The sequence below is a fragment of the Equus przewalskii genome, chromosome 6, assembly GCF_037783145.1.
Source record: "Equus przewalskii isolate Varuska chromosome 6, EquPr2, whole genome shotgun sequence".
Taxonomy (NCBI): Eukaryota; Metazoa; Chordata; class Mammalia; order Perissodactyla; family Equidae; genus Equus; species Equus przewalskii.
Window position 1 is genome coordinate 74,158,624 of NC_091836.1, and position 13,696 is coordinate 74,172,319.

The window sequence follows — 13,696 nt, forward strand, 5'->3', positions numbered from 1 at the left end:
GGTGGAATCCTGAGGAGAAGCAGAAAGAGATCTCTGCAGACCAGAACTGTCCAGTAGAAATATAATTTGAGCCACTTATGTTATTTTAAATTTTCTAGTAGCCACATTAAAAAGGGTAGAAAGGAAAGAGTTGAAATTATTTTAATAATATATTATATTTAATCCACTATATCCAAAATATTGTCATTTCATAGGTAATCAGTGTGAGGATCATGAATGAGCTATTTTTACGTTTTTTGTGCTAATTATTCAAAATCCAGTTTGTAGTTTATACTTACAGAACATCCTAAATCAAGCTAACCATAGGCTACAGTATTGGATAGTACAGCTCCAGACTACAAAATTTATTTTTGCCATATCATTTGAAAACTAAGAAGTCAGTCTTTGAATAGAATAGCGCTCAACTTGTATCCCTTCTTAGTAAACTTCTCTTCTGGGTACTCTAATTCCAATATTTTCTAATCCCTCATTACCTTGGTCAGAATCTTCTGCTAAAGCTTACCTGAATGTCTAGCTCGATCTCACCTAAATCCAAGACTCTTTGTCTGTTTCTAGTACTGACTTCTAGTTTTTTCTCCTCTCTATTGTGAATAAGTTTTATATCATAGGAAAAAAATTCAGCACACTTATTTTGGATACACCATTCATATTATGTGTTCATTGATTTAACAAATGGGAATTTATGATATCTATATAAATGAGGAAATGGGTGGAACTCTAAGTATACAAACCTCATCATTTGTGAATAATAAAAATAAGTTCTCTTTGGATTATATCATCTTTACTAGAATTGAAGCTTACTTAATACTTTGTATGGATAAATGTATTATGCAATCCCACAGGATCAACCCACTCAGGGAGCCCCAAAGAAGGGTGCTTGAAGTCTGCAGGTATGTTCTGACCCCATGTAATTGTTATATTTCTAAACTTTATGGAGTTTACTACTCCACTGTATTTGGTGTCAGAAGACAGAAGAGAGAAACTTGGAAGTGACTCTTTTCTCAGTTCCTAAAGTTTACCTAAGGACAATCATATTTGTTTCCATTACTCAGTAATCTGATATTTCTTGCTTCTTTAAATCACACATGGTTGTGCTAAATGCAATGAATATAGTAGTAAAAAAGTAGGCACACTTATTAGAATGGACAAAATCGAGAACACTAACAACACCAAATGCTGGTGAGAATTTGGAGACACAAGAACTCTCATTCATTGCGGTGGAACTGCAATATGGTACAGCTGCTTTGGAAGACAGTTTGACAGTTTCTTACAAAACAAAACACACTCTTATCATACAATCCAGTAATCATGCTCCTTGGTATTTACTCAAAGAAGTGGAAAACATATCTACACAAAAACTTGCACACATATGTTTATAGTATCTTTATTCATAACTGTCAAAATTGGAAGCAACTAAGATGTCCTTCAATAGGTGAATGGATACATAAACTGTGATAATCCATATAGTGGAATATTATTCAGCACTAACAAGAATTGAGCTATCAACCCATGAGAAGACATGGAGGAACCTTAGATGAATATTAACTAAATGAAAGAAGTTAATATGAAAAGGCTACATATTGTATGATTCCAATTATATGAGATCTGGAAAAGGCAAAACTATGGAGACAATAAAAAGATCAGTGGTTTCCAGGAGCGGATGGATGGGGGAGATGAATAAGCAGAGCACAGAGGATTTTTAGGGTAGAGAAAATACTTTGTATGGTATTATAATGATGGATATATGTCATCATACTTTTGCCAAGCCCACAGAATGTACAATACCAAGAGTAGGGAACCCTAAGGTAAACTATGGACTTTGGGTGATTGATTTGTCAATCAAGTTCATCTTTGGTAAAAAAATGTGCTATTCTGATGAACGATGTTGATCATGAGGGAGGCTATGCATGTGTGGGGACAGAGAGCATATGGGAAATCTCTGTATCTTCCTCTCAATTTTCTTGTAAATCTAAAACTGCTCTAATAAACTTAAATCTTAAAACAAAAGGAAAACAGATAGTATTCCTGAACTCTTATCTTATAGTCTAATGAGGTGGATGCATATTAAACATTGATTGTCATAACAGACATGTGAAAAATAAAAGTGACAATAAATGTAGAATCCTTAGATTATACTAAATGCAAAATAAATATTAGTGAGCAATAAATATAAATGTCTTTTCCCATCTTTCTGTTTAATTGATATTTCCCTTCCATCTCAATAATCAATCTTTTGTTTCTCCTAGAATTCTCACTTTCGTTTTTCCTAAACTCTCATTACTTCATTTTCAGTTCTGTCTTTTATCTTCTATCTTTTTCTTTTATCTTTTATCTATCTTTTATTTTCTATTACCAATCTCTCATACCTAGTGGCTCTAATTAAATCAATCTAATTAAAACATGGATGTACTCCCAATCAGTTACTAACATTGATGGTTAAACTGATTTATGTAATTAACATTGACTTCCAAATAATATTTACTTATACCCTAGTTGGTTATTTGTAAGCTGACTGATCCGAGCACTGAATTCTCTCAAATGTGTCCAATTAAGAATCACCAATATTGGGCCGGCTCCGTGGCCGAGTGGTTAAGTTCAAGCGCTCCACTGCAGCAGCCCAGGGTTCGGATCCTGGGCGCGGACATGGCACCACTCGTCAGGCCACGTTGAGGCAGCGTCCCACATCCCACAACTAGAAGGACATGCAACTAAGATATACAACTGTGTATGGGGGGGTTTGGGGAGATAAAGCAGAAAAAAAAAAAGGAAGATTGTCAACAGTTGTTAGCCCAGGTGCCAATCTTTAAAAAAAAAAAAAAAGAATCACCAATAACTCACCAACTACCTGCATATGTGGACACCATCAGGCCCTCCAGGCTCAAGTTTTTCTCCAATAGTAGACATGACTGATCAGGACTGACTGTGTCTTACCCCCAGTGGAGCTCTTACTCAATGATCATTTCCAAGACTTAAGGGAACATTAGCTCTTAAAGGTAGGCATTGAGATAAGAATACACACATAGTTTCATCCTATAACTAAGAATTAGTCAAATTAATGAAGGCAAAAGGAACAAAGAAGAAGAAAGAGAGGCAGAAAGGTAATATAGGGATATATGATAGAAGGAAAACAGCATAGAGAACAGCACCAAAAAGAGAAGTAATATAGAGACCTACATGCGTCGTAATGACCCCGCCCTGCATTTTCACTACCAACCTCAGTCTCTCTTTCCCTTCCTGCCTCTTCCAAAGAATATTCCTATTGCTAGAAAAATTTCTTGATAGCCTTGGGCTATCAAGAAAGTCTAGGTAGCAACCTGAATCTCTTGGTTATTTATACAAGCATCCAGGACAAAAATATCACTGCTTATCTCTGAGGACTGGGTATTTTCTAGGGAGTTGAACTTTTATACTGCAATTTGTTACAGTGGACAGAATTGTGGAGATGGATAGCTTTCCTCAGTTCTCTATTTACCTTCTTGCAACATCTACATGAAGGAAGAGTAGTCCAAGAAGACTGGTCATCTTTATGATCCTCTCTATTATTTCCATTCCATTTTCCCACGGTCACCAGAGCCTTACCTGGGGCACCGGGAACTAAGGAGAGGGGTAATTGCTGGGTCTCAATGTAGAACCTCACGCAAGGAGTTCTCTTTGAAGACTGCCAACAAAGTAAAAAGGGAGGTCTTTATTACGCTGTGGAATCAAAGGAGAAAAATCAACTACTCTCCTTGTCACTGAGCCTCAGAAAAACATGGAACCAGAGACTTGAGGGTTTGGGGGGATTTTTGCATTTCCTTGTTTATAATTTAATCCAAATGCTTATTATAGTCTGAGACCACTCATCTCATGGAAAACATGACTATTAACAATTCTAAGCATATCATCTTTCTAATTCTACCACAATGAAAGCATAACTCTTTTTTATGATTTTATTATGAAAATTCCTGAAAAAGATTCTGACTGGCTTTACATGGCAGGGAATAGGGGTTTGGAGATATAGTGAAAAATATCAACTCCTATAAGGAAGCACATTTTCGGAGTGGAAGAAGGAGAAATTCTCAGAAGACGGTAGATGCTGCTTCTATAAGCATGGTGGAGTACAGGGAAGAAAACAGATTCCACTCGAGATGGCAGAGTACAGTTTACACTGGCCTTAGAATTAGGAGATATGGATTTGAATCACAACTATACTGCTTATAAACTGTATGTCCTTGAATAAGATATTTAACTTTTCTTATCTTCGTATTCCTCATCTATAAATTAGTGACAATGATATCTACCTCATGATATTATTATAAATAATATAAGTTATAGATGTAGTGGTCAGAGTAGGAGAAATTGAGGGACACATGTTGGATTTCACGGACATTTGAAAAGTGACATAACTTACTGTCACATACATACACGCAAACTAACAATTTAGTTTTCAAACTGTGTTACTTGGATACCATAGAATATGAAAGAATAAAAAAATGAATAAAACATATAGTTACTCTCTTTTTATGAGCTCACTCCTTTCACAAGTAAATTTCTTGATGAAATAGACAAAAAATGAGAGTTGCAGGTTTCTTATGTTGGACTCCTTATAAGCAAAGCCAGGCGAGGGATTCAGATGTATGTAATTTATTAATAGATTCTCTTGGGAGACTGGTAGTGAGGAAAAGCAGGGCAGGTGGGGAAAGGAGCTAAGTTAGGACAAAGTCCCATGGGGATTTTAACGTCAGAAAGTAAGAGCATTGGTATATGTCCATGGCCTGCTTCCTGGGGACCAGGGACTGCAATCTTGGTGAGGCAATTCTAGTTGAGCTGAGAATGATAACCTGAAGAAAGCAGTAAATGTGAGCAATGAGCAACCAACACTCACAGGAGCAAGGGGTATGTGCACACTTCTGAAAAGTGATCTGAACAAAGCACCAATGACACCAATAGCATGTACTATATAAGTCCCTCTCTTGGTTCACCTAGTTCCTTCTCTGCTTTGATTGAGGTGTAATAAAGATATAGCTTCCACACTTTGAGATTGCTTTAACTTGAGTTCAAGTCCTTTCCTAACTCATCAGAATATTTCAATCAAATAAGAATAATATTATTTTATTTCTTGAGACATTCACAATTATAATATGGAGTCAGGGTACATGTACAAAAAGAAATTATTCTTCCAAAATTGTGGAAATCTATGCCTTCAGTCCCTCAGGACTTGTTCATAGCAAAAGGATGGAGAGGAAACTCCCTCTTCCACTCAGAAAGACTAGTTAGCCACTGGCAGATGCTCTGGAGATGGCAGCAACATCAGAACTAAAGATTGGGGTAGTAGGATAAGAATGAGGGCAAAGAGGGAGAGAAGTGCTCATTATATCTATTTCCTCTCATTTATCCATGGTTCCTCTTATCACAAACAACTTTATCATAAGTAGATACTGCCTTGGGGAGTAAATATAAGCATATGGCTTTTGAGACAAAGTTATGATTATTTGATGGAGAAGTGAGGAATCAATGAGATAGTTGGGATGATAAGTAATTACAACACTAATAAAAGAGAATTCACACTTCTTTTTTGGAAAGTTCCTGAGCGTTAGTGACCAAACATATAGGTCCCTACAATTTGTGTGGGTATCTATGGGGGAATTCATGGGAGTTAGAGATTGAATTGAATATAAATTGACCAAACTTTACTCCATTTGACCCAAACCAACTCATAATTTTATATCCTTATAACTGTTGTTTCTATCTGCTACCTTTCTAATCCCAAAGAAATATATGTTAGGTACCTTATAGCCTACCTATAAACACCTTGGTTATTATTATCATAAGAATTGAATGGCAAACAGACAGAGATATTCAGTATGCAGAAATTCTTTAAAAAATTGCATAGACTAGATGATGCCAAAGACCTGGGTTTAAAGATATACTTTACAGCAGTTTGTATCTCTATTTTCACAACTATTTTACCAACATCACGGGTGTTGGAAGTGTGACTTCTTTGCTGCTCTGCCAAAGACTGGAGTTCTCACATTCTGTGTGAGGGGCTACGATGGTCATAGATCAGGCTCCAACTCTATGAGTAGTAAAAATACGAAGAATGTCACTCTGGATCTGCTTGGTCTTGACACTAGATTATAGGATTCATTAGCGGAGGGAATAGAAGATACACACAGCTCATAATGAGGTGGGAAATATATGGAAGCTGCTTCCCAAACTGACGAATCAGAGACAACCCAATCGCTGTGACATAGAAAACCAGGACACAACAAATATGGGAGATACAAGTGTTGAAGGTCTTGGCCCTCTCTTCTCTAGAGGCGATCCTCAGGACACTCTTGAGTATCAACACATAGGAGATGAGGATGATCAGAGAATCCAGCAAAAGTATAATGACTACAAGCATAACTGGATACAGTTGATTGAAGGTGGTGTCCAGTTTGATGACATCCTAGTGAAGGCATAATGCATGGAAAAGGACATGGTAGTGGCAATAGGGAGAAAAAATAGAGGGATAAGATTAGGGGGACAACAGATACAAATCCCCTCATTAGAACTCCTGGCCCAATTTTCACCACTCAAGTATTAGTGAGTATAAAGGTATACCTAAGGGAGTTGCAAATGGCAATAAGATGGTCATAGGCCATGGTAAGCAAAACACCAGACTCTACAAAGAAAAGCAAGTGTATAAAGTAGGTTTGAGAAAAGAAGGCTATATTTCCAACCTCCCTGTGATCCAACCAGAGGACTCCCAGCACCATGGGCATGGTGGTCAAGGTCACTGCAAGGTCTGTAGCTACCAGCCTGGCCAGGAAGTAGTACATAGACTCATGAGGATTGCTATCTTCCTTAATGAGACATAGGAGGGTGCCATTGCCAAAAAGGACAGAGAGGTAGATGAAAAAGAAGGGTGTGGAAATCCAGTGGTGAGCTGCCTCCAAGCCTGGAAAACCAGTCAACAGGAAGGAATTGGAGCTGCTGTTGGGCCACTGGTTGGGTTTGCCATAAGAAATATCCTTTGTTCTCAGTTATTACCATTGAAATGCAGCTCTTCTTTAAAGATATTATTCCAAGTATATCATCTTAGAATTATTTCTTAAAGGTAATAATGATATCAATATAAGCCATTGTTTCTCAAAACATATTCTTAGGACAATCTGCATCTTGTGTGTTTTAACTGCATTTTCCAGGGACCATCTTCTACCTACTTAACTAAGTCCTTGGAGGTTCACATCGTCATCTGCATTTAAAGAAGCTCCTTAGGAAATTTGAGATGCAAACTACAACTTAGAAACCATTTTCATCACTCATGCATCAACTAGATTTCACTGAAGAATCCAGGCTTGAAGGATTTCAAGGAACCCAACCCTAACCTTACTCTAATCTACTACCCAAAGCCGCAATTGCCTTCACACTAGTGATTCCTAATCCATATTACACTGCATATATACGGCTTCTCTGAATAGTCAACAAAAGTCAGGAATCAAAAAGAAAAACTTATAGATAAAGAAGCTGTGCCACTAGTACTGTTGCTAAGGAGCGGACACATATGAGGAAGAGGCACTTTCCTCCAAATTTCATGGATTAGAGTTGGGGAGAACAAAAATGTTTACATTGTTTATTAGCTTTCTCCTGGACAGTACATAACTACTCAATTCTCACTACAATAGTCCAGAAGTTAGATGAGTCTAGACACTCGGGCTGGAATAAATGCTTAGGCCAGCCAATGACATGGTTCATGATAGAGTTTATCCTTTATTTCAAAAAAAATTATCTTCTCTTATTTCCATGTGGTTTCTTTCTCTCTCCCCATTATTTTTCTGTAGGCCCACTATAGCAACTCCCCAGAACTCCCCAGAATTTCTCACCTTTCAGGTTTTCCATTTACATTTAAGCAACCACATTCGCATCTTCTTCTTTTTATATTCAGCCATAGGCTTCTGAACCTGTCCCACTCAATACTAAATGATAGCTCTATTGCTACTTAAACAGAGAGTTGTCTGTTAATGGAGGGAAGAGATATGCCCTTTAAGGAGATTTTAACATCTCTTCTGCCACTAGATTATGGGCTTCTTGCATATAGAAACCATGTTTTGCTTGCCTTGTTCAACACCTAGTGAAGTACCTAAAATGTGATGTATGTGTATACATACACACACACACACACGTGTTACATATATACATAAATTGTATGTATGCACACCTACATATATGCCTATATGTGCACATGTACATATACGTCTATATGTACATATGTATGAAATTATACTTGCATACATTAATCCACCCAATAATTTTGAGCGCCCACTTTGTGATAGGCACTATATTTTAAGCACTGGAATTAAATGACCATGAGACAAAATCCCTGATCTTATAAACCGTAAACTAAGTTGGATAATAAATAAGAAAAAATTAGGTAAATATAATGCAATTTTAAAATAAAACAGTACTACTGAGTAGAGATTGATTTGGATGATAATTGCATATAGTTTCATACAGTATTTTGATTGACCTAAGACTGCATCTTAGAGGAGGTAACATTTGAGCTGAGACCTGACAAAAAAGAAAAACTGGCCATATGAAGATTTAGAAGAATATCGTTCCATTGGGGGAGAAATTAGCCTGTCTGGAGCTAGTGAACAAAGAATAGACGGACAATAGGTCACGTCAGAGATCCATGCTCTGGTCAGGTCTCATATGGCTTTATAGATAACAATAGGAACTTTGTTTTTACTACAAATACAAAGAGAAGACATTGGAGAGTTTTAAAAATCACAGTGGAGGGGGAGTGGTGACATATTCTGATTTGCATTTTTAAGTTATCCCTTGGACTGCTATGAAAAGAATGGATAATCAAGCAAGATAAAAGAAGGGAGGGTAGTTAGAAAGCTATTGAAATAACCCAGATGAGGCATTAGAGTGACTTTGACTAGTAGAATAGTGGAAATGAAGAAAATTTAAAGAGATAAGCATACAGTTTTTGAGGTAGTACTAAGACTTTCTTATATATTGGAAACTGGAATGAAGGAAAAATAAAGAGAGTCTGACTAATTTTTCTTTTTTTTTTCATTTCTGGCTCAGGTAAATAGGAGAATGGTGAAGTCATTTATTCAAAGGAGGAAGTCTGGGGGAGATATATATTTACTCTTGAGTAAATCAAGAGTTATCAGTAAATATGACTAAATTGGAGCAAATGGATGCCCTATTTTTTTCCTGTCCCATACCAGGATAGTTTATTCAAGTTGGATTTTTTTCCATTTAAGATATTCTCATTCAAATATGCTTCTTTGAAGTTATATTTTGCCAACAAAAACCACCACCTTTAAGATGTACCCAAAGAAAACTCTCCGCTTCCCTTGTACCTGAATAGATGAAATCTACCTGAAAGTTTCTAGCACTGGAGAGGTGCCAGGCAACTGCTCATGAGACAGTGATTCAGCCCTTTTGGCTTGGCCCCAATGGATAGAAAATTGACAGAATCACTTCTCATTCTCCATACTCTGTTCTCAGGAATAAGAGCTATAACTCAAAATTTAGTGCTTATTGAAAATGTAATATGTGTTGTTTATTCTTCAATCATTGATGCAAAGATAATCCTACATAGCCCCTTGTCTTGTGTGTTCTAAATACAACTTCATTATTTTACTTCTCTGATCCTTGAGCAATGATCTTTAACTCAGTCTCTCAATGCAAGTTGGTGAAGAATTTTCTCTTGTAAAAGAATGCGTAACACAAATAGTGAATCACTACACAGAACACTACCCAAAGTGGAAGAAATTCCATTTTTCTGATAACCTTTGACTCAAGTTCCTCTTCTCTATTCCCCCAAATCCCATGCTGATCTAGGCTTTGCTTCATGCTGTGGGAAATTCGCTGTCTTCAGCTAGGTTCTCTTGGTTTCTAAAAAAAGGGACATTGAGGGAAGAGACAAAAGCTGAGGAAAGACCATCTAGAAGGAGAGATTACGAGGAATGAGATTAAAGTTTGAGAATAGAACCAAGAGGAAGAATCTACAGTTGAGTATGTTGAAATTCAGGTAACCTTTCTGCCATTCACACCCAACTCTGCCTCATTTAAATGTCTTGTAGAATACGAGGTGCCTCAAGTTTATTCCCTAGATAGAAGACATATAAGATAGTCAGTCATATTCATACTACTGGTCCTGGCAGGTCTTAGGTACTCTTGCCCAAATCTCTTTCCACGTGCTACCAACTTCAGACTGAGATCTGTATACTCATCAAGAACTATGGGATATAAATATTCTTCCTTTTTTCTTCTCTCTAGACAGCTTATAGAGGAATCCCCTAGTACCCTCTTTCTGCATCTTCTGGACGTTTTCCCATACTCACATGTACCATAGTTTCATTGTTAAGAATGAGGAGCAGGGTTCTTGAGTGTTGCCTGAGGACTCTGATCATATGGCTCCTTTTCAAAGTCAGCTAAGAGATCCAGTCAGTGAGGTTATCAATGGGGAAAGCACCTCCTCAGTGTTTTTCCTGTTTCAGGCAAATGGGAACTTAAGAAATATTTTCTCTATATTAACCTCTTCTATGAAGGAGTTGGAACACTTAATTAATCTCTCTAAAGTCTTAGAGCATCTTCTCCAAATAAGGTGTGGAGCTAATAGAGTCTCAGGTGGAGCTTTATGTATGAGAAAGCAGAGTTCTTGTCTTTATTGCCCCAGCAGACCCTGGTATCACCTACAGGAGGTTGTTTATCCCACATATCTACTTCAAAATTCAAATCATGCCCAATTGCTCTCATGAGGAAGTGTATACATCTTCTTGGCCTAAGTTATTTGAATTCTAATTGTATGTCCTGCTTGGTTTATCTCAAAGGTAGCTTGGGAGTGGAAAGTTAGAAGGACTAGAGTCAATATGTAAAAGCCAGTCAGCTTCCCATAGTACCCAACATGAACCCACAATCTGCAGTCCACACTGTTACTTTATTGAGTTCATCTTGCTAGAGTTTTTCTCTTTTCCTAGAACTGCAGTGAACGTACTTATAACACATTGCTTTAGCCAAGCACACCTCATCACTTTAGTCCCATGAGCGATAATATCTGTGGTTTCTCCTTCAACCCTGCTAGGAACCATCCTGCTGGTTACCAGTTTTAGAGGAAAATAAGCATATATGACCAGAAGAACAAATTTCCTGTTCCTAAAGAAATGTTTTGGTTTTTAACATGCTTTGTTAGGATTAAAGTAATGTGTAGTGCAAATCAGAGACACAGATGATTCCTACTGGAATTATCAACTGGTTACCAGCTATTATGGGTTGAATTGTGTTAATCCAAAAAAATTCAGATGTTGAATTTCTAACTCTCAGTACCTCAGAAGGTGACTGCATTTGGACATATGGCCTATAGGTAAGTAATAAAGTTAAAATGAGGCTGTTGGAGTGGGCCTTAATCTAATCTGACTAGTGTTCATATAAGAGGAAATTTAAGCACACAGAGAGATACCAGTGTTCACAGAGGAAAACCAGGGGAAGACACAAAGCAGACGGCCATCTACAAGCAAAAGAGACAGGCCTCAGAAGAAACCAATCCTGCCACTATCTTGATCCTGGACTACTAGCTTCCAGACCTATAAGAAAATCAATCTCTGTTGTTTAAGCCATTCAGTCTGAAGTACGTTGTTGTGGCAGCCCTTGAAAACTAATACACTAGCAATGTAAACACGGACAAATTATGTAACCTCTTTAATACTCAATGCATATTTAGGGATAAACAAAATAAAACACGTACAGGATGGGATGCTAAAAATTACAAAATCCTGATGGACAATATCAAGGAGGACCTAAATAAATAGAGACACATACTGTGTTCATGGAATGTAAGACTCAAGGTAGTAAAGATATCAATTTCCCCCAAATTGACCAATAGTTTATTGAAATTCCTGTCAACATCTCAGCAAAGCTTTTTAAAGATAGGCTTATTCTAAAATTTATATGAGAAGACAAAGAATTTAAATAGTTAAAATAATTTTGAAAAAGAATAAAATGGAAGGATTAACTCTATTCAATGTTAAGATGTATTATACAGTTATAACAATCAAAACTGTATGGTATTGATGGAGTGATAGATGTATAAAACAGTGGAAGAGAATACAGAATCCAGAAATAACCTACATAAATATGCCCAATTGATTTTTTTAAAAAATTTTTTTGGATTTTATTTTTAAAATTTTTCCCCAGCTTTATTGAGATATAATTGACATATAACCTTGGGTAAGTTTAAGGTTTACAATATGACGATTTCATAACACATGTATTATAAAATGATTACCACAATAAGGTTAATAAACAGCTTCATCACCTCACATAATTACCGTCTTTTTTGTGGTGAGACCATTTAAGATTTACTTTCTTAGCAACTTTCCAGTACTTAATATAGTGTTGTTAGTCACCATGCTAACAATGCTTGCATAAGATCCCCAGAACTTATTCATCTTATAAGTGCAAGTGTGTACCCTTAGATCAACATCTGCCCATTTCCTCAACTCTCAGCCCCTGTCAATCACCATGCTACTCTCTATTTCTATGAGTTTGTGTGTTTTAGATTCCACATATAAGTGAGATCATACAGAATTTGTCTTTCTCTATTTAACTTTTTTCACTTAGCATAATGCTGTCAAGTTTCATCCATGTTGCTGCAAAAGGCATAATTTCCTTATTTTTTATGATTGAACAATATACCATTATATCAGATATGGAATGATATATACAATATATATGATAATATAATTTTATTTATCCATTCATTTATTGATGAATACTTAGGTAGCTTCCATACCTTGGCAATTGTGTATAATGCTGCATTGAGCTTGGGGGTGCAGATATCTCTTTGAGATAGAGATTTCATTTCCTTCAGATATATATCCAGAAGTTGGATTGCTGGATCGTGTGATCATATGGAAGTTCTGTTTTTAATATTTTGAGTAACCTCCAAAGTGTTTTCTACACTGGCTGCATCAATTTACATTTCCACCAACAGTGCACAGAGATTTCCTTTTTCCACATCATCCCCAACAGTTGTTATCTCTTGTCTTCTTGATGATAGCCATTCTAACAATTGTGAGGTGATATCTCATTGTGGTTTTCATTTGCATTTCCCAGATGATTAGGGATGTTGTATATTTTTCCATGTACCTGTTGGCCATTTGTATGTCATTCTTGAAAAATGTCTATAAAGGACCTCTGACAACTTATTAATCGAATTGTTGGTTTTTTTGCTACTGAGTTGTATGAGTTCCTAATATATTTTGGATATTAAGACCTTATCAGATATGGTTTGCAGGTATTTTCTCTCATTCCATAAGTTGCTTTTTCATTTGGTTGATTGTTTCTTTTGCTATGCAGAAGCTTTTTAGTTTGATATAACTCAACTTGTTTAATTGTGTGTTTCTTACTTCTCTTTTAGTGTCTTATCCAAAATATCGTTGTCAAAACCAATGTCAAGGAGTTTTTCTCTATGTTTTCTCCTAGGAATTTTATACTTTCAAGTCCTACATTAAGTCTTTGAACCATTTCAAGTTAATTTCTGTGAGTGCTATAAGATAAGGGTCCATTTTTATTATTTTGCACATGAATATCCATTTTTCTCAAAACCCTTTATTTAAGAAATTTTCCCCATTGAGTATTCTTGGCTCACCTGTAGACTAGTAGTTGACCACACATGTTGGGGTTTATTTCTGGGCTCTCCGTTTTGTTCCAT

The 13,696-nt window shown here is 36.5% G+C and overlaps 1 pseudogene; it reads right to left on the bottom strand.

Moving 5' to 3' along the window:
* Positions 1 to 6,042: 6,042 nt before the first annotated feature.
* On the bottom strand, positions 6,043 to 13,696 carry LOC103554272 (olfactory receptor 51B5-like; annotated as a pseudogene).